Below are 23790 nucleotides of genomic sequence, written 5' to 3' on the forward strand. Positions count from 1 at the left end.
AGGTTGCCGCATGTTTCTCCATCTGTGGTAGAAAGCGGTCTACCCAACGAAAATTTGGGGAAAAGTTAGAGCCGGTCTAAGAGACCAGAAACATTAAAGTCAATGGGGAAATCATTAGTGATCTGTGGCCTGTCTATGTGTGACAGGCTGAGACTGATGTGCCTTAGTTTTGAAAATATGAAGATTAAACTATTATGAAAACATGTTTGGAGAAAAATTGTGATTTTACTGCAAATTTCTCAATTTTCAGTTTTTATTTAATTTAATGCCCAATTTTAGCTTATTCAGCCAGAAGGCACAGACACAGTGAACAGTATTGTAATTTTACCAAATTTTGTCTAAAAATCAGGAATATTCACAGAAAATCTTTAGATTCCCCCATTTCGATGTAGAAATTAATCCTTTCATAACTACTCAAATGAGTCAAAATGCCCTTATTTTCATTGCTAATATAACTTAAATGGGATCTACAAGTTTGTCAGGTTTAGAAATAGCCCAAGCTTTCCTACAGAAAATTGAAAATTGGTAACACTGAGATAATAATGTACAGCAGATAGGTTTGTACAAAATGTTCAAAACAGGGGTTGGCTTAAATTTGCTTCTGTTTTACTGTGATTTAGAGTAGCTAGAAAATAGACAATAACTTTCAAGGCTGTAGGAAATGCTGTAGGATATTACCCTTGGAAAACAGCCAATGGATGACCGCTGGCCTTACTTAGTTACGTGTGAGTATCTTCCCTCTGAAGGGCCATTAATTGACCGATCGCAGCTATCAATTTTTCGATATCGTCGTAATATTACCCCTAAATACAGCTTTCATCGAAATAACACTGGTTCGTAATTATTATTTTTGGTTTGGTAATGAAATCTTCCAGGTTCCAGGGTTCGTCTGCCCCCCCCCCCCAACAAAATAAATAAAACATGACAAATCCTATATGGGTTAAGTGGAATAGAATAGTGGTTCTAATGTGCGCACTTTAGATCATAGGGTCTGCCATTGAGTCAAGTGGTGTGGTTTCGATTGCCATCTTGTTCATGACAAGGTTTCTGGTTGCCCGTCCATCCCCATTGGTAATCTCCTCGTCTTCAGGTTTCCTCCCACTGCTAAAAGGCCGCTACGCTCATATGTTAGTTACGAAAGTTTGTTTTGACTGGGCGTTACCCCCACCCCCCTCTCTCTCAGATAAGCTGCTGTCTGTGATTACTTATTTGAGACAAATTGCTGCTGTGTGGACGTATTTCCATGCTTTGCATGGCTATTTTTTAAATACATTAATTGCCATTTTTATACGCCCACATTGAAATGTGGTCGTATATTGTTGTCGCCCCCGTCCGTCCGTCCGTCCGTCCGTCCAAACAAATTCTAATGGTTTTCTGATAATTACTTAATAAGTTATTACTCTTAATCAGATTTTAATGTATTAAAAATGTTTCATTACCGAAAAAAAGTAAAAATATGCGACAACTCTTGTTGACTGCCCAGACAATATAGCTGCTGTGGGCGTATGTTTCGTTGCCTGGCAACCTATCTTTATTATTCCACCATATTTGTTGTTCATACTTTCACCAATGTGTCCAGGGGCTCCTTACAAATGATAAAATATAACCAATCATTATTATAGACTTTAGATGTGGTTTCTACAATGTAAAATAACTAAAAGTTAAATTTTGTTAAATTGCGTTTTTTGAACACTTAAGTAAAAGAGTGTTGCAAATACGTGAACTATTAGGGGTTTTAAAGAAATGTACCACTTTGTATGTAATTCTATTTATTTATAAACTTCAAATACATAGTAACATGAGTAAAGTTATTAAAGCAAGGTTAAAATATTATCGTATTTTCTTAGAGTTAAAACATAGGTTGCCAGGCAACGAAACATACGCCCAAAGCATTTAAATCGTGTATTAATATTTTATAATTTTTGCTCTTGAAATTAATGGTGGCATTATATTTCATTAATTAATGTCTTTGGCAAGTTAGTAGATTCACATATATGTAGTATGTACTTAAATCAACTTAGTGAATGAATGACAGATGGTTACATTAAAAAGAGTTATAATTTGGTAAACATTAGCTGGTTTTGTGGGAATAAGGATATCATAGATTACACGTGCTTGGAAATTTACTAATTGCATCATTTGGCTAAAGTAACCAATCATAATCAGTAATTGCACAGGTTCAGGGTCATGAGTACCGATAGCTTATTCTGTGCGTTATATCCATGAGTCCCATAAAAGAAATCATGGTAAACTTTTAAGACAGGTTTTCATTAGATTCCGGAGAGATTACCATCTGAGTTCTTGCATGGACATCAGTTTGATCCCAGAAGGGGAAAGATGTAGCAATTTCTATCAGCAGACTCGCCGAGCGAGTCTGACTGGATGAGGTTTGAGAGAGAGAGAATCACTTTATTCTATTATGCATTGTACCATATGTAAGCAGTTGTGATATATAAAATGTAAAAACGAACTGTTGCATTTTTATTCCTGGAAAGACAAACGTCTTAAGAAAACAGTAAGAAGTAAATACACAACGTGAAGGGGAAGAAAGACGACAGGTGAAAATACTAGACGATCACAAGGCTACTAAGATATGTAGTAAGAAAAGATGCATGGGTCATAAGTAGGATGTGGCGACCGTTTTTGCGACGCCCGCTCTCCACGTCTGACAGAAGAACCATGGTCCTCCATATTCTATTTGGTGCCGTACCCAGTTTCGACCTTTATAGGGTAAGCAGCAACTTTGGAAGTCGAAAACCCGAACAAACAGAAAAAAATCTGGTGGAAAAAAAAAAGAAATCTGGTGGAGAAAAATATTGGTGGAAAAACAAAGCGAAATCTGGTGGAAGAACATTTTTTGTTGGTGGAAATATTCGCTGAATTGGGTAAATACATTTTGTCTGGAAAATTGAATTTGTTAATTTGTTTACAGACCAGATACTGGTAAGGTTAAAACCAGATTAAAATATAATAATGTTAAAATGCAACTGTACAGAGTACGTTAGTGCTTTAATTGAGCGTCGACAGGTAACCAACAACAGGGCAGTAAACCAGTAGTGACAGATTTTCATTTAAGAATGACATCCTATTTAAAAAAGCAAAACTTTGATTATTAATAATTTTTTTTTTTTAATTGTATTACTTTAAGTGTATTACTTTTTGTATTATAGTTCTATGTATAGTAACGCTGAGTCAGATTAATCAATATTATGTTGTTGTGAAATATGTTAAATATATTGAAGTGTTTAAGAAGTGGGCAACAGCTGTATAACTTGTGAATGGGTAGGGTATTTCTGGTTGTTAACAATGCAACCGGACACTTTAAACGGAATAACCAACAAAGGATTTTGTTTATACTGATAGAGAGTAATATCTTATATATTATGTTTTACGGGAGCTTATGCTGATTACATTTCTGAGATAAGGAATAACTAATGTATAATATCGGTGAGTAGATAAGTTTACATTAAAGACAACCCTCCTGTGAAATAATCTGAATGTAATATTTTTACTTTAAATAAGCTCAATGGCCGTTAACGGGGGGGTCTTGAAATGGTCTATAAGCAAAAAATAACCGATTTTTATGAAAGGAAAATTCGCTCTGCCATATTGTACGGTAGGATAACTTTGCCAATATTATTTCAATGTTCACGGTGCAAAGTGCATATGTCAGCAGTTCAAAATAATTATTTTAATTTTACAAATTGCTATTTCCATTGTTCCACAATGACAATACCATTGTCACAGTGTTAAAATACAGAATACACTTTTCAGTAATACAAAATACAGTATAATAGTTATTTTGCACATTATATTACATCTCTCCATTCTGCATAATAGACAAATACATAATAGAACTTAGCGTATCATAACATATACCTAATATGGGATCTACGACGATTCGAAGCTCATTTGAATACGGGAAAAAAGTCCGGACTAGGACGGAAATTAATACTTGACGCGATCGACCTTGTCAGTAGAAGGGGCGGTATTCATTCATGTAGACCTTCGGAAAACGATTAATGAAATGGAATTAAATGGGGTTTAACGTCCTACTGTTCTGCTCTGACTGGGCTAATGAAAACGGGCTATACGCCATGCAATGTGCTATATGGGGAAAATTTGCCCGGACAGCGGCGCTGTATACGGCCTACTCCTGTATCGAATTCCAACTGTCAATTGATCTTTTACGTGCACGCTAATGTGTACACGGGATCTCGTTTTTTTTCGTCCCGTCCGACAGATATACAGTTGTCATTGTCAGGAAAGAAAAACTCTATTAAATGACGGGGGTGGGGGTATTTCAAGTAAACATACCGTTACTTATCACTAAAAAGTACGTTGATTTCTCTTTTCAAATATTTAATCTTCTGGCACATTTATATTTACATACTTTGAAAAACTGAAATAAAATGGTGTTTAATGGCCTATTGTTCTGCTTCGACTGGGCTAATGAAGGCGGGCATATGCCGTAGTGTTTGCTATGAGGCAAATTTTGCCCGGGCAGACGCACTATGGCCCACTCTTATATTAATTCCAACTGCCAATGGATGTTATACGTGCATACCAATGTATACACGGGACCTCGGGTTTTCGTTCCACCCGAACGACTAGACAGCTGGGAGATAAATAGGTATTCCGAATAGTACAAGGAGGCAGGCCACCATTAATTTCCCCATTGACTTCAATATTAATTCTGGCCTCTTTGCCCACCTCCAATTTTCCCAAAATTTTCGTTGGGCTGAATGCTTTTCACTACAGACAGAGGAACAAATGGTCATGTATTTGCACTAAAATTTGTATGAGGTTGACCACCAAAATTTTGAGATACACAAACTTGAAGAAGCATACTAAAAACATGTAACTAGTTGCCGTACATGTCACCGTAGCCAACCTGATAACCCCATTATCCTTCCGCCTCAAAATCATGAATATTTACCAAAACCTGGCAGAAAATGTTATTTCAAACCCTCTTCATCCATTCTAGACCAAAAAATCAACAAAATCGGCATGCAAAAGGGGAGAAGAGAGACAGGGAGAGAATTGCTATGAATAGACGAACTACAATTTGTGATTTAAACAAGAACAAGGTTAGTAGATATCAGTCGGTACACATTCACAAGTCAACAGTTATTGTGCCGTCTAATTCATGGCTTATATAGAGATAGTTTAATGAAAGTTTGAGTAAAATTTAGCCGATTGTTCTCACAATATTTACTTAAAATATATAAAGTGTGTTCAAATACATTTTTGAACATTTTAAAAATATCAACCTCTATATATTATTATCTAGAGACCTCATTCAACGTCGTATCCACGTAGCCACCGTGGGTCCCTACTTTGAACAAAAGAGATAAAAAGATTAAAGTTGAAGTGAAGGAGGGGCGTTAGTTATGAAATATACAACTAGCGGTAGTTTTTTCTTTGATGTGCATAGCAGTTATATCTCATATCAACCTGTCATGACGTCATCATAGGTTGATATATTCGGTTCATATCAACCTCTGATGACGTCGTGAAATATCAACCTGCCATGTCGTCATCTCAGGTTGATATATTCGGTTCATATCAACCGCTGATGACGTTGATGATGGAAATAATACAAATAATACACAGAAATAAATTTTTATTATTTTGACAAGTAATTATTTTATTGACCGTTTGTAGCATTCAGCACCGAAATAGACGGCGTATTTAGATCGGTTATCCATGTCAAAGATATCTTTCTTTTCGTCCACATTTCGATTATTTCTCCACACACTCAGAACATACCGAAAACCTTCACGGTTCACTGTCAGAATTATCGGAAAAGACTGCCTTTTGATTCAAATTTTCTTCAGCCTTTGACTAGCAGCAGATCCTCGTCGGAATTTGCATTCACATCTATTCCACCGTCAATCTTTTGGCTAAAAATAATTGATTATTCGTCTGATAACGTATTACTATCCATTTTGTTTTTGCTTTCAATTCAATTGCACTTATATCCACTCCAAAATGGCGACAGTACAAACAATGCATTCACGTGATTAATTCGGTAATTTTCGTAATTTGGCGGAAACTATCGAGCAAGACTTTTAATGGAAGAGTCCAAATTATTTTAATTTTACAAATTGCTATTTCCATTGTTCCACAATACCATTGTCACAGTGTTAAAATACAGAATACACTTTTCAGTAATACAAAATACAGTATAATCGTTATTTTGCACATTACATCTCTCCATTCTGCATAATAGACAAATGCATAATAGAACTTAGCGTATTATAACATATAGCTTATGGGTTCTACGACGAAGCTCATTTGAATACGGAAAAAAAGTCCGGACTATATATATATATAGCCTGAGGTAGGGTGACCCGTGGACTCTACAGAAAGTTGGTCTCGACACGGCTAAATGTGCACGCTTCAGTTGCGTGTCTCAAACTGATTTCTGACTACCCCGCACTCTCTTTGAGTCGATAAATAGCCATGGCACGTGCAATTCTCTACAAATATATCAACTATTACAGCCGTAAAAAATCTATTGTTGACGATTTTGAATAGCAGTAAAATTTAGCTTCTTGGTTATTACACAGCTTTAGTAATTACGTTTGTTTTATTTTTTAAATTGCTTTATCATTAACTGTACCTTTAAGAGCGGCTTCTTTTGGTTTAGTACAAATACTATCCCTGAATCACTTTTCTTTAGCAGGAACATGATACTAGCAGTAGTTTCATTTTACTTTTACAAGTTTCTTAAAACAATTGTTGAGTTGTCTAAAGTGCTTATTTCTAAATTCAATTTCTTGTTCTAGCTTTCTGTTATGTTTCGTAAAAAAGTAGTCTTGATTATCCCGACCTGTCAATCAGACGTAGAATGGTCGATAGACTGGTTAAGCGAGACTAATTTCAAAACAAGGGCACGTAACCTATCTTTTACTCAAAAGTGGCTGGGTGTTATGGACGACACTTGGAACCAGTTTTCAGTCTATTATTTATAGATGATTAATGGTCATAGCTTATTAAGTACAACATGATCGTTTATTTAGTGACTATAATTGTGTGAAACTGATTTGAGGCTTGGCATATATATAAATATTGTGGCGTAATTGTCGAGATATTTGGAGATATTTATTTATGGTGGGTCACCCTAATATAGGACGGAAATTAATAATTTACGCGATCGACATTGTCAGTAAGGGTCGGTATTCATTCATGTAGACATTCGGAAAACGATCAAACTATGATTAAAACTATGACGTTGTATATGTCAGATATAAATCTTCTCTATCATATCAACCTCGGGTAGGATTAATAATATCCTATACGTTAAAGGACAATACTGGTGCCAGTCATTATCACATATGTGATAGAGCTGGTTAAACACATTCCAAATATAATTTTATCTCAGAGATCATTGCTACGAGAGCTGAGTAATACAGTTATTCTGAATCGGAAGTGACGAACGCCAAAGGAAAACACGAGTCCCCTCTCTATATACTGACTGATGTGACGAATGATAACGGATATATACGGGCGAATTTCTGCTCACTAATAATTCCTTCGGAGACCAAAAGTTGTTATATGGGACTGTAAGAGGATACCTGACAATTCAATAAAGTAATTGAATGTCATTAGATAAGAGAACACGAGAAAAATAGAAATAATCCGTACATTCCCTTGTTTATATTCATTCTATACCTTATAAAAACATGGTAATGCACGGACTTTTTCTGTTTTTCTTTCGTGTTCACTTATCTAGTGACAGTCAATTCTTTTTATGAATTGTCAGATATCCTCTCACAGTCTCACACAACAACTTTTGGTCTTCGAAGGAATTATTAGTAAGCAGAAATTCGCCCGTACATGTATATCTGTTATCATTCGTCACATCAGTCAGTTATATAGAGAGGTGACTCGTGTTTTCCTTTGGCGGTCGTCACTTCCGATTCAGGAAACCTGTATTACTCAGCTATCGTAGCAATGATCTCTGAGATAAAATTATATTTGGAATGTATTTAACCAGCTCTATCACATATGATATGTGATAATGAATGGCACCAATATTGTCCTTTAAAATTTGATGCTTATCGAAGGCTCGGGTTAGACATACCGAGCGCATGATTTCACAGAAGTCATGGTCATCCAGCGAATTACTTAATGCATGCTAGTTTGATTCGCCCTTACACTCCGCAAACCTCAGCAGATTCCAATACCCTACATCATGCCTCGGCTGTATGACGAAGTCCGTCATTGGAACTATTTTCAAGCTCCTGGATTACCAACGGCGTTGCCCATGACGACGCCATTGAAGAATGTTTTATCATACAAATATTTCAAAGTCTAAAGCTGTTTTTCTTTCAAGTTTATCCGATTTTCTTCAAACAAGTTTTTTACAAAGACAACTTTGCACTAAAAATTCTACACACGCTTCGAACGACGCAATTTTGATAACTTCTTTTTAAAAGCGGCAAGTATTTCTAATAACTAAACCGGTGCCGCATCGCATTTGTATAGCCGAATAACATTTCACTTACCGTCATACAGCCGAGCATGTGGATATGCAAAAAGTTTCATGCATTTAGTTAATGGACTGGTCTAGCTTAGCTTTTGGGGTGGGGCAATTGGGACATCTGGCGGGGATACCCCACCACTATAAAGTGTCTGGCATCGGTTATTCTTGATACGTGTGGATATGCTGATCATTTTGCAACAAATTTCATGCAGTTAGTAAATGAGCTAGTCTAGCTTAGATTTGGGGGCGCCTGGCGGGGGTAACCCACCACTGAAAATGTCTGGCATCGGTGATTCGCGAAACATGTGGATATGCTGAACAGTTTGCAACAAGTTTCATCCATTTAGTTAATGGACTAGTCTAGCTTAGCTTTTGGGGTGGGGCAATTGTGGACGTCTGGCGGGGGTACCCCTCCACTGAAAATGTCTGGCATCGGTGATTCGCGATACATGTGGATATGCTGAGCATTTTGCAACAATTTTCACGTAGTTAGTAAATGAGCTAGTCTAGCTTAGCTTTGGGGGTTGGGCAATTAGGGGCGTCTGGCGGGGGTACCCCACCACTGAAAATGTCTGGCATCGGTGATTCGTGATACATGTGGATATGCTGAACATTTTGCAAAAAGTTTTATGCGGTTAGTAAACGAGCTAGTCTAGCTTAGCTTTTGGGTGGGTCAATTAGGGACGTCTGGCGGGGGTACCCCACCACTGAAAATGTCTGGCATCGGTGATTCTCGATAAATGTGGATATGCTGAATATTTTGCAACAAGTTTCATGTGGTTAGTAAATGAGCTAGTCTAGCTTAGTTTTTGGGTTCAATTGTTTTGGCTCTGTTGACCACACCCACCACAACAGGCGCGGCAGACATTCATATCCTGTGACAGTGACCCATAGGGAACCTAGTGGCACATATAGAAATTGGTTAGCTTTTCAGCTAGGTTGAACCCCCGGGCTCCTGCTCTATAACGGAATCTGCCGAGGTTTGCTGAGTGTCGCCCTTATTGCTTGGTAAGCCGATTTATCTTATTGTATGCCAACTTGATCTCTACCCCTTCTACTGACATATGCAAATGAGCTTCGTCGTAGATCCCATATAAGGTATGTTGTAATATGCTAGGTTCTATTGTGCATTTGTCTATAATGCAAAATGGAGAAATATAATGTGCAAAATAACTATTATACTGTATTTGTATTATTGAAAAGTGTATTATATATTTTTAACACTGTGACATTGGTATTGTGGAGCAATGGAAATTGCAAATTGTAAATCTAAAGTACGTATTTTGAACTGCTGACATATAGTCCAGGCATTTTAACTAAATTTCGTACTGTACCATTCCAGGCAGTTGCTACATGTCTATACATGTACCTATATCATCACCCAAAAAAAGTCCCAGTCCGAAATCCGTGCCCATTGGGTCAAATTGGCAAAAATCCAAAATGACCGCCAGTTTTTACTGGAAAATGCCAATTTTTATTCACTTATCATAATATGATTGAGTTTGGTATCAAAATATATTCTTTCGGGGCAGCTGAATGGTGATTAGTTATACCACGGAGTCAATATAGGGAAATAATTCCAGATGGCGGTCAGTTTTGGCGGAAAAGTTCTAATTTTACAAAATGACCACATTTGGTGTCAAAAAATACGTTTTGGAGGCAGCTAATTCCATTTTCGACACATTTTGTCATCTTGTTAATTAACTGGTTCCCCTGGTTCAAAATATGTGGAAATCGCAATGTAGATTTGGGAATTAAGAGTAGTCGAGTCTGCTTCAGATCTAATACGATGGCATTCATCACGCATCATCTAAATTTCATTTAGACGCTCTGGCCGACCACTGCTCACTACGGAAACAGTGTAGCAGGCATGACGGAAGGGGTCACTCTCAGCCCACTGTGGACAAAGCTTCGTGGGTGTGTTCGGCCTGCATCACTGGCAAGGGGGAACCATATCGGAAAATCTGGATGAACTTTCTCGGCCAAAGCAGGTATCGAACACTCACCGCCAGGCTAGCGAGCCAGCGTCTTACCCAATTAGCCACCGAGACCCCCCCCCCCTTAATAGGTGGACTATAGACGAAAAGTAATAGAGCCTTAAAAGGTCTATCAATGTTAAAGTTCTAAAGAGATGTACAATTACACGTTTCCTGTAAATTGTACTCTCAGCCCACTGTGGACACAGTGTCCAATTTAGATCTCCAACCTCTAAAATTGAGTCATTAAAGCACGTGGCGAATGTATTTCACAAATTGATTCAAATGTTGAGACACAGATGGATACAGTATCGCTTGTTTGTCAGGTATTATATGCAATTTGTACAGTGAACCTTGAAATAATATTGGCAACGTTATTCTTCTATAATACTGGGCATGTCACACAAACTTTTGTATGTGGCATCACCACTTCAAAACATGGCAGTCAGTCGCGGTAGAAGGGTTGCGTTGCAAAAGCATTCAAAAACTGACAAATTGTTCTGTTCTTTCAAAGCCGTATTCATGCTCCATGAGCTACCCCCACCGAACTCCCTCTTGATCGATGCTGCCCTGCAGTCATTCATATTGCATGTGTTCTTTTCAGGGCATGTTCCCGCGAATTTTTTCTTGGTGTGCCCTAAACTCCTGTTGAGAAAATTAAAATCTAGTAAATTTCTTTTCTCGCCAAATTCAAGTACAAGTTATTTAATATTTATTAAGAATAATATCTAATTGGCTCTATATAGTGGACAAAGGTTTCTTTCATTACAGGATATGAAATAGAGTCATTCTGATTCATCTTTACATTAACAATATCATTCTGCAATATAACATAACGGAAGTCCGGTGTACAATCGTATAAAGTCGTATTGTTATTATACTGTTTCTCATGTTTTTCTGTCATCAGATATTACGAAAAGAATTAGTTACTTATCACCAGTACTTGCAGCTACTTTGACCGTAGTTCAAGGAGGCTCAACTAGGTGTCGGTTGAATGAGTGTGTTAATTAATGCTCTTGTAAACTTAATAGTATCTGAATATACCTGGATATTGGTAATGTTAAATCATAACATTCGTAAATACAAATCAAAGGAGCTGATCAATGTCGTCTCTTCTATCCATAGTCATACCGACTAAACATTGTCAGCCAAGTTGTCAATGTGTTTTTATTCAGATTTGTTCAAATGAAGTTGCTTGGCATGGTTACATCTAAGTTACCTTTAAAACAAACAGCTTCTATAGAATGGTTGAATAGCTTTCTTTGATATTTGGTAGGCTTATCCGTTTGTTAAATGGAAAGGACTGGAGCCAAAAGGGTGGAACGAAATATAAGCACCACACAGGGGAAAGTTCCCTGAAAGCATTTTAAGGATTTTGTGCAAAAAAGCTGGCGATCACTGAGATTTGTTCGCTATAAGGATGTGGTAGGGGTACCTTTATTTGACACATTTACGTATTTTGGACTAAATTGCCTGATTGATTTCATCCAAATTGATACAGGTTACTGCTTGTCGTCCAAGTTATTTGGTCCCAAGAGGGCAGGGCAGGTACACCGTGAAAGGACAAATTAAGACAATCAAAGTCCTTTCTTCTGGAATTCCATATATTGGTTTTGTCTGCACACCAACGGAAGGCGGTCTTAATGGTCTCTTTTTTTTCAAATATTACGAAAAGAACCATTGTCGTAGAATATTAATAATTCCATCTTAGATTATTAATATGGCTAGTTTCGTAGCAAATAGATTCACTTGTGTTTACTACGCTTTTTATATTAATATCAGTCTTTGAGCTTCGTACTTAGAGACCCCGTCTTCATTAGCCAATCGGTTCAGAAAAGTAAATAGGACGTTAAACCCCATTTCATAACATTTAATTCTGTGCTTAGATTCATAAACAACCCTATTCAAGTTACTCCCCCCCCCCCCACCCCCAATCTTAAATTCTACCAGTCAAATAATCCTTCATATATCAGTTCCAAATAATGCTAATATTATTATAATCTGGTTTTAAAAGATTTCCTGTGGAATTATAAACAAAAATATATGGAGATTTAATATAAATGAAATACGAGAATTAATCTATATAAACATTCAGTGATACACCCCTTTAATGTAAATGTATGTAAAATAGGTGCTTAACCTCGTATATAACAAGTGCTGTATATAAGGTCAAATATCTAGAGCACCTTTACATATATATAATCTTATAATAAAATCATTGTACTCGACAGTGATTCTTGTCATATTGAGAGTATAATTGAATAAAATATTGTCGCTATTCTAAGGTGTCAGTACTCTTATAGACAAATGTCAAAAAAAAATATATTAATCAAAATCGTTCTAAAAATGTCTAAAAGTATTATTTTGGGATGTTGATCATGCACGTGTGTTAAATAAATTCTTGAGAGAGATAGATAAGTAAATTTGAAATATTGTATATGGACAGATTCTGCTCTTGTCAATCTGATTAAAACACAAATTCCATTTCGTTTTTTTAGTTCTTGTTTTCTGACATACGTGTATAATTATTTTTTATGACATTCATTTCAAGACACTATGATAATTATAATTATAATTGACTGGACTGGACACGGCGACTTGGACACCGGCTATCGTGCCAGCTCTATCTTTACAGCATTGCTAAAGTAATTACTAGTAAAGTGTACACCCTGTGTCAACACGGGGGGTTGGATGGTCGAATGGTTAGCACGTGCGTGCTGTATCAAAAGGCCTGTCATTGAGTCAACTGGCGTGGTTTCGAATCCCCGGTTCTATGTGACAAGGAGTAGGGTCGCCTGTCCAACCTCGTGGGATCCTCCGATTTCCCCCCACTGCTAAAGATCCCTATGCGCAAGCGAATTACTGAAATAAAATTAAACAATATGTTAGTCCCGAAATTACCTAGTTTGTGTCGAGTAAACGTGAAACCCCATTTCTCTCTCTCTCTCTCTCTCTCTCTCTCTCTCTCAACACAGTCCGTTTATATTTTGTGGCCAATATCAATACTATATATCTTTTAACCCTTCTCAATCTCTGACGTTGTGTTCATCTAGATGTGAAGATTTTTAATTTAACGTTATGCCAGTAACCCAATTTTCAGAAAATAAGGTCATTTCGGACCTGATATTTCGGAATGCATATACGCATAATCAAATATCATTAATAATATAAAAACGAGTCTAAAACATAGTGGGGATGAGATGCGAAAAACAGATTGTGGTTTGAAATTTTATGAAAAAAAACGCCATAATTTTCTTTGCCAAATAATTTAAGAAATTGAGATTCACGTCAAAAGTTATATTTTTAGAAATATGGAAATTGGTAGGATATTATAGGCATGTTTACACTATGTGTTGATTGGAAATGACTTGATACGATTTAATAGAAAGAAATACAAAACTATTTCAAATTTAATAAAGAGAAAGAACTTAGAGGTGAGATTAGATGATTTAAAACACACCGTCGCAGTAAGTTTTAAAGTTCCCCTTCAGTTATATCCAATGTTTGAAATTTAATTCATAAGAAGAATTCAGGCGTTTATATTTTATGCTTTCGTCCAGACCTATTTTCATTACTAGTGCAATATGTCACATACCAGTGTTTCAGACTAGTTTATCTAGTCTCAAAAATCCTTCTACGAAACAAAGAAAAAAAAGAGACAGGACAATTGCGGTTGAAATATTTTGGGTCACGGTATACAAGATGTTTCAAGTGGTTAAATAAAGAGTTCTAGTAATCATACAAACTCACTTACTTATACACATATATATCCAATAGTCAAGAATGGGATATTGTGATTTATGAAGCAAAATATTGAAAAATGTCATATTGAAAGGTAGGAGTTTGTAATATATATTGCATTTTTCTATAATAGAATAAATGTGCGCATGCTATATGGATGATAAACTATAATCAAAATATTGTTTATAAATAATGTTTTATTATTTATAATATAAATACATACCATGTAAATTACTTGTGGCAGGCTAATATACTGATAAACATGAAATTTCTTCTCACGTTGAAAGACTTTAAACGCGACTATATGATATAAGATATTATTTTAAAAATACAGCTGCAAGGAAATAATTCATGCCTTTTAGCCGCAAGGTAAAAGTTTATAATAAAGCTGTTCATCGAATCATAAAGTCAGATTAAGCTGAATATGACATTATATATAATACGTATATCTTCGCGAATTCAAATTTGAAATTGCGTTTAGTTTTTTGGAGGTTTTATTTTTACAGCGTCTTTTCTTTTAAAATGCACAACATATTTTTTTCACAACCCCTGGTTTTATTACGGCGTTTCGACAAGTGTCCTCCTATCGTTTTCAAGCACAAAATGTCATGTTGTGTTTTTTTTTATTCTCAATCGCTAAATGTCATTCAAGGATTGTGTCTGTTCTTTTAGTTTTGTTAAGACTTTAAATTCCTAACTCTCTTTCTTGGTGTGTCTTAACGAACTGATCTATTGCTCACATTGTATGGTTATGTTTTATATCAAATATATAGCAGGTCTGTCCCAGATTTTACAAGTTATGAATTAACCACACAACATAATGTGAAGAAATAACCAAATTGCACTATTCGATAGATCCAATCTCAATCTCCAGATTTTCTGATTTGATAATCACGACGATTACAAAGCATAATATATACCCAGGTTCTTATATAGTGTTGAATTGGGGAAATATCACCAACCCCGCGTGGAATTGAGAACCCTGTATTTCCTTTAACAGAGATTCGAGTAGCTGTATAAAACTAGAGCAAAGATTTCTTTTATACGTTAATCTACATGTAGACAGCTCCTTTAAATTAACTCTGCTAATAGGTACCGTGACGTTTTTTATTATATAAATTCAAATCGCAATGGTATATGATCATTGTGTACGATATAGAGATGTATTTTATATATTTGTTATTATTCCAATCTTCAAAGTGAATGCTTTTATAAAAGCATGAGGGCAATATACATGACGTGAATCATTTATCAGTTGATAACTATCTGTCGTTTTTTTTAAAAAAAAGAAAGAAAAAAAACTGGTTTGTCGGAAAAATTTAATTATTCATTACTTTGTGATATACTGACAAGCCAGATCAAAAGTTTTAAAAATGCATTATTTTAATGCAATGCAGTTCTTATTATGATGGTATGTAGCATATTTCTGTTATGTTGGACATTATTTTGACAAGACTAGCTGCTCTTATCCCTCCATCGGCCTCACTCTACCAGAGTGCTAGCAATGCCGATGGGTGGTAGAAATATATATCTCTAATAATTTATTCACACATCCAAATACCACTCCCCAGGCAAAATTATATATACATACATAGATATATCGCGTAGGCCCGATGAAATGTTAAAAATAACGCCCTTCATCTATATAAACTGACAGTCTTGCGCGTGTATAATTACCCAACATTTTCCGCACGTGTTAGTGTGTAAGTAAGTAAATATATTAAATCTAAACAAAAGTTGATATAGGTAAACTAAGGTCACCGCACCAAATACCTATACACACATACCTACCTAATGTCTTCTCTTGATATTTAGGTGTCTTAAGTTACTGTAACATAAGTGATAATGATTTGAGTAGATACCATATTTTGTTGGTATTTTCTTCAAATTATATTTGCCTTCATTTAAAGCGGAAATTGCAAATTTATAAGTTATATTTTTAAAATTTATTAAAATAATCCTGAAAATAGATGATATCCATAAACAGTCCTACCTTGTTAAAGAATAATCCTATTAAACCTATAATTCACTATTGCCAGCTGAGAAATTGGCAAAAATATCATTTTCCTCTTCATTTTCAAACGTTTGAAAAAGCTACTCCATGGTGGAGAATAGAAAACAAGGGAGGTAATTGGGAGGTAATTGTGTTATTATTTCCTGTGTAAATGAGTTTTAAGTGTGAGAATGACACCTATGATCGTATAATTGTGAGTTGACAACCTATTGAGCAAAAGACATAGAAATAATTACGTTTTGACATTCTTAGAAAATTTGCAATTTCCGCTTTAATGTGAAGTACATCTCCCATGTGTTTCTGTCCAGTCACACCCAATGCTTGTCAACATATATCAGGGGGCAGGTGAGTTGGCACTTGAAGGCAACTCGTCAATTCGGTCAAAACTGACAGAAGAGCTAAAATCCTAAACTTCTTCTGCTTGAAACCTGCAAGTGGGCATAATATGTGACGAATTTACGTTGTGGGTAATTATAGTTTTCATAAGTTTCATGTTTATGATGAACGTGGTAAAAAGGTTACAAATAAAAAATTTTGGCGGAAAAATGATTTTAATCCTAACTGAACAAATTCCGGCGTCGTTCCAGCAGTCGGGAACTATCAGTGGAACTGCATAATGTTCAAGGAACTTTAGCCCACTTTAGTCCCTAATCCCTTTGTTTTTCTTCTTGAAAACCAAGACAAGATGCGTACGTACGCCTTTATGTAATAACAACAGTCTTCAAAATAACTCCACCCCCACCCCAAACTCTCTCTTTCTTAACATATTTAACTTTTATTATAATTTATTTTATTTTATTTAGCCAGAATGTGGTTGCGTGTTACCCGAGATATCAAAAACTGTTACGACAGGCCTCGTGAATACAAGTTTTGTGAAAGCGGCGCCTGTATCCTTAACAACCAGTATTGTCGTGAGTATAGAAATTGGTAATAATAGATGTAATGTTTTTCCTACATCTGGTCGCAATAGACGTCAACCATTGATATATTCATGACACTTTTGTATAATATATAAAAAAATATCAACGGGTGGTGAACTAAATTATATTATGTTCAGTGATCTTTAAGATAAAGATGCTGACCTTGATACGGGTCAGAAATAAGGCCACGATACAAAACAACTAAATCACGTTCATCAACTTTCTACGGTAGTAGTTTCGGTAGTAAATCCAGTTTCTCAACTTTTGAAAAAATATTGGGCGATAACTATACTCACCACCGTTTAGATAGTTGAAAATATTTAGTAGCAGTTCGGACGTAATTCAACTTGGGCTAATAGACACCAAAGTGGAGGGACAAGAAAGTGTGGAACACCGCATGCCTTATTTAATATACAGACATTCATAAATATATACATACAATACTTTACGAGCTAAGAATGAAGTGAAATTGGGTTTAACGCACAAACTTGGCTAATGAAACAGAGAAGTTGGGAATGATCTTTTAGCTATCTCTTTTAGCTAACGTTTTAGCCCTCGTTTTATCACACGAATCGCACAAATTCAATGTACATTCCTTTAATCAAACGTGTTGTTTTGTTTAATACAGCCTGTACAAGGACAGATATGTTCACCTGTTCTAATGGTAAATGTTTAAACCCAGCATTAGTTTGTGACGGTCAGGATGATTGTGGGAACAACTCAGATGAGAATATTTGTCACAGTAAGTTGTTATTGTTATTTATTTAGTTATAATAAGTATGTCCTATTCAAGTCAATATGCAAATTTTTTTATCGTGAATCATCGTCCATCTTCGGGGCTGTTGCAAGATTCCGACCGATGTTCAAACATGCATTATCACTGACGTAATTGTAAAGGTTAAATGAGCTGTAAATAAAACTGGATAAAACAGTATTTGGAATCCCATATGCAGCTTTGTGACGAAAAAAACAAAGTCCACTGTACACCTTGGTGTGCACATAAAAGAACCCTTTACCATTGGAATTCGAAATAAGAATAGGCTGTAGCGCCAGTGTCTGGGTAAATTTCTCCTAATAGCAAGTAGTCCGATCTTTAATATAAATCCGTCTGTTTTTCTGGTAGAAATCCTGGAACAACCTTTATTTTGAAGGTTTCGATGTTTAATGACAAAAAAACAATGTTGACATTTTTTCAATCTGATTAAAACACAGATCCTATTTCCTTTCGTTTTTTATAGTTCAAAATTTCGTTTTACTTATCTTTACTAAACAAGGATCTGGAAGAGTTGTTATCATTGACATGTTCTGAATGGTGTGAGGAATTAGCCAATGAAACGATCTGTTACGGCGAGCTTTAGGCGTGTTTTGCACGGAACTGCAGGTAATCCACTAGTAACATCAATGCTGATTGGTTAATCAAACGTCATAGGTCAAAAGCCGCTCGTATGACCTCTGACGCGACCTATCGCAACAACTTGTCAGATCTTCATGTAGTGTAGGCCATCGGAAATTTATAAAAAAAAAACCAAACGAAATATAGATCTGTATTTAATCAGATTGACAGTTTTTTTGAGTAGGTCTTCATGGTATGGGAGGCCATTATCTGAGGGTAGCCATTTTCGATTATATTCCAACTTATAATGTTATCGACATATCAACTGTGATTTGGCACTGTATTAGTATTGACAGGGGTCATGGCTATATTTCCAATTTTTTTCCATCACTTCATGAAGATAGTCCCAAGATGGCGGCCATTTTTAGTGGGAAAATGGGACGGTGTGAGGATTTTGTTTAAGAGTAGTGTTTGGTGTCAATATATGTGTTTTCGGGATCGCAGATTCCATTTCTAACATTTACAATATTGTAAATTGATCATATCCTCACATACTTAGCATATTTCAAAGATGGCAGCCACTTTTGGCGGGAATTGGGACATGTCCAGATTTTGATTAAGTAGTAGTGTTTAGTGTCAATATATATGTTTACGGGGGCGCAGATATCATTTCTGACATTTACAACTATGTAAGATAATGACATGTTCACATATTTAGCATATTGCCAATATTGCTGCCACTTGTGGCGGAAAAATCGAACGATTTGCTGATTTTGTTTAAGTAGTTGTCTTTGGTGTCAATATATATGTTTTCGGTTGCGCAGATTCGATTTCTGCCATATACAAGTGCGTAAAATGATCAATGATCAGTTTAGCATATTTTCAAGTCGGCAGAACGTTTTCTAAACGTATTATTATCTTATATTTACTTGTCTTTGTTATTTACACGTTTCTTCGTCCAATTCTGCTATGTAGGCTATTAGCTTGTAGCACATTCCTGAAACCCGGTACCGTGTCGGACCCATTTGGTATATTATCCAACGATGAAAATTACTGATCCGAGATGACCACTGAGCTGATATACCTAATGGGTCAAACACGGCAATGACTTCCAGAACGTGCTACAAGCTTATACATAGCAGAATTGGATTCAGAAACCGTTTCAGTAATGTGTTTAGAAAACGCCCGGCCACAAACGGCAGCCATCTTGGTAATATGCTGAATAAGTGAACATACCATCTTTTCACGCAGTTGCTAATGGCAGAAATCGAATCTGCTTCCAGAAAACATACTGACACAAAACATGACCACTTAATCAATATCAGCACATCGTCCCATTTTCCCGCCCCCCCCCCCCCAAAAAAAAAATGGCCACCATCTTGTAATTGGCAGAAATTGAATCTGTGACCCTGAAAACATATTTATTGACGCCAAACACCACTACTTAATCTAAATAAGCACATCGTAGCAAACCCAATCGGACTAAAACCGCATACACGTCTTGATTAGCCCGGTTGGTGTAGAAAAGAATGACGACAAACCCCATTTTGTCTGGCCACTCACAACACACCCGATCGTTTCTGAAGTGCTTCAAGTTTTCAGGTTCAAATTTGTTACCGTTATCCATCACATTTTTTTCATTTTAATTTCAGCACCTGGTCCGACTGTGCCTTTTAACAGTGACGTCCGCGGTTTATCTGTTGGATTTATTTTAGCTATCAGTATTGGTGTTCTATTTCTAGTGACTCTTATTGTTGTTTTCGTCATCGTTTATTGGGTACATCGTAGACATCGATTAAGAAACCAGGGTACCTCAGGTAAGACGAAAGAATTCGATTAGAAAAACTATTGAAAGCTATATTTATAAGCATGTTTACGCATCATATCCTACATACTGTAACTTAGATATATGATTTTGAACATTGCAAATAAATATTGTTTAGCCATCTCAGGGCGAACTGGGGGGCCCCTCTAGCCCCCCCCCCCCATCCCACCCCCACTCGCGCGAGGAATGGTTTTAAACACTGACAGTAAATAGTGGTCATTTAGCATATGCACAAATTTAGCCTATGCAATTAATGTCAGTTTATCAAAAACGACCTAAAGGGCCCCCAATCTACTACCATACCTGAACCATCTATTAACCTGTTGTAAAATGCGTGTGTACTAGCACATTTGGTATGGGAGTGAACGTTTGGAAAAGCACTGCGTAAGTACAGGAAGTGTTCAGTAAATATGTGCAAAATATAAGTGCAACACTCAAATTCATTAAGATACATTTATGGGAGATTCGATAACGTTTGGCAGTTCTCACTATAATAGTTAAAAACTAGATAATGTAAAGGCAATTTGCTGAAAATTTCATTCAAATTGATCCACTATGAACCGAGAACTAAGCGATGGACATTTTCGCCTAGCCTCGATCATCAAGTCAGTACGATAAACTGCATAGTCTTGATTATCCATTTAATCGTTAAATCGTGAAGGAAAATTATGCAGTAAATCGGCTCATAATCTACTAAAGATCACAGGCTAGCGATGACATCTAGAGTTGATTATGGTCTGGATAGGTTAATTAATGTCTAATTGATAATTTAGATAACATTTCAGGCCCAAAGAAAGACCTGCAATAGACATTTTTAGTTCTTGCATAATGTATGTTTAGTGTTATCCATTATGATTTTTATAATGTTTTCCTTTGTTTCAGGTATTGAACCACTTCGAAATTCAGTCAGAAATTGCACTGAAGGCAATTCAAATAGTGACTTACACGCGAAAAACGTTGGATATAATAAAGTGCCATTGAATGAAAGTTTTGAGCCCTTCGGTGACGTTTTATGTACATCAACACCAAAACCCGACGCCAGGCGACAAATTATTCGAACTGATCCGAACGGTACACCACAGAAACCCATCTTAATGTTAAAAAATGTCTGATGACAGAAATATCCAGTTTATACGGACGTCATATAAAACTAATTGAAATGGTGCCCAGTAAAGGCGCTCTCAAGATCAAATCAGTAAACCAAAGGTAAAAAATGGAGTTGATATCTAACAGTTAAGATTGTGATGAAAGTAAGATTGAAATAATTCTAATGGTATATAACAAGGATGGTATTCTAAATTTGTACAAGGATGGAATATTCTAAATGTGTATAACAAGGATGGAATGGTCTAAATTTGTATAATAAGGATGGACTATTCTAAATATGCAGCAAGATGGAATATTCTAAATGTGCATCAAAGTGAAATAGTATAAATGTACGTCAGAATGGAAAAGTCTAAATGTGAATCAATGTGAACAAGTTAACATGTCTATCAGAATGGATAGTCTAAATGCGCACCAGAATGTGTCTAAATGCGTATCCAGGTGAAATAATAGCTGTCTAGTCTAAATGCGTGTAGCTTAGTTTATTTCGCGTATTCAGTTAAGTACAAACAAGAGTGATTTCATATATTATCCTCTTTCACAATACGGACATATTCCTCGAATTGTTTCGTTTGATTAGAGCTAATCCCACTTAACACTGCTGTAATAGAAGCAAATTTTTGTTTCAAATTATGACTGGACAATAGCCCGATTAACAACCAATAGCTAACTGCGTAACAATATCATTACGCTTTTAACAGAGCTCCAAATTGGACCAAATATGTTTACATAACGTTACGACTCTGGATTTTATTATGCCCAAGCAGCCCAATTAACAAGTGCATAGGAGAATATTGTAGAAAAACTATTTGCGTGACAAACGAGGCTATCAACACGTATACAATGTAAACAATACTGTTTGGAGACGAATAATACTTTAACCGTTTTTAATACCTTAAATCACTGTCCAAAGTTTTAGGGAAGACCCCAGATTAAACGAAGGGCTGTCATGTTGCTGTACCTGGGATACATTTTGTTGAACGGGAAGAATATACACACTCCCTCAAAAGATCAAGTATCAGAAGCCAATCCAGCAATGGCCAGAGAGGAATTTCTCGGTCCCTTGCTTCAGGGATATGCAATACGCGTTGATTATAATACTTGAAACGGGAAAAAGAAACGAAACCCAAATTGGGTTGAAGTTCGAAGATGTATGAAATATCACCTTTAACAGTACACATTGTCTTTAAATTCTCAGCATTTGGCCATTGAACAAAAACCACAGCGATTTTAAAGTATTGTGTAGTTTATACATTTTAGTGTTGATATACATCTAATGACTTTCTGATTGATTCATCTGCTAAAATGAATAATATATATTATTTATAAACTGTAAAAGCCATTCAGCATAATGAACTACTATTGCTATTATACAGTGCTGAACCACGTGGCTGAACATAGAAAAAACTATGAACATTATTCTTATAATAAATAATGATATATACAACAAATAACATTAGGCGATAAAATTGGGTTTGATTAGGTAAAGTATAGGAAGACTGTGTACCGTGCTTGGGCATATTATTAATATTTAACATACACCCAGCATCTAAGTCATCCGGAGATGGACCTGATTATGCCTTTTGTTACATCGTTGCCTTCGCCGTTTTAGAAGATAAGGAAACACGTTGCCTGACAACGAACATACACCCACCACCAGCTAAGTCGCCCAAACAGTTATAGGATAAACAAGTCATAGAAAGTTCAAAAAGACCAGACTGATGACAATTAAAATTTTAGAGAACATCAGATCAACCAGTAGCCCCTACAGATTTTTGGAAAGGGCGTGTAAAAACGGATCGGAAGGTCGCGGAACACTGAATATGGATAGGGTTCGTCCTCATATTACTTCCAATGCTTTACACCAATTTGAAAAAAAAATTTATTAAAAACTGTAGGCTCCATCAGTTCGCAGAGTTTACGGTAAAGGGGATAAAATACGATATAAGGGTTTGTTCTCTCATGATACCAATGATTCACACTTAATGTGTGAAAAAGACAGAAAACTCTTCCGTCTCACAAGTCAATCGTTGATGGACGGACGGACGGGTAGACAGTGTCACAACATATTGCATAATGCGCCCACACTGAAATGTGATCGTATAAAATAGTAAGTACAGGAGAACCGCACTACGCGCAAAGACAAACTGATAAGACAGACCTGCGGACAAGACACTAACTACACAAATATTGAAAGCAATAAACAATAAATATCAAATCAAGTGAATGGGTCCCGGGGGGGGGGGGGGGCGTAAGGTTCTATTGCGCTGTATAGTCCTGGTTCTGTGGTTCTTTAATGATACAGGCTTCATTCAAAATGAATAACAAAACAATTATTTACAAGAAAGACGCAATAATGCGACCGTTCTTGGCGATGGTCAAG

The 23790-nt window shown here is 36.1% G+C and overlaps 1 long non-coding RNA gene across 1 annotated transcript; it reads left to right on the forward strand.

Annotated features, from left to right (window-relative positions):
* The first annotated feature begins 2955 nt into the window (after positions 1 to 2955).
* Positions 2956 to 23651, forward strand: LOC126815333 (uncharacterized). The gene is made up of 6 exons (XR_007677872.2): positions 2956 to 3447; positions 4988 to 5090; positions 17029 to 17136; positions 17774 to 17887; positions 20131 to 20295; positions 21186 to 23651. It is a non-coding gene; the product is annotated as an uncharacterized LOC126815333 (long non-coding RNA).
* Positions 23652 to 23790: the final 139 nt, after the last annotated feature.

The sequence above is a fragment of the Patella vulgata genome, chromosome 3 (assembly GCF_932274485.2).
Source record: "Patella vulgata chromosome 3, xgPatVulg1.2, whole genome shotgun sequence".
NCBI lineage: Eukaryota > Metazoa > Mollusca > Gastropoda > Patellidae > Patella > Patella vulgata.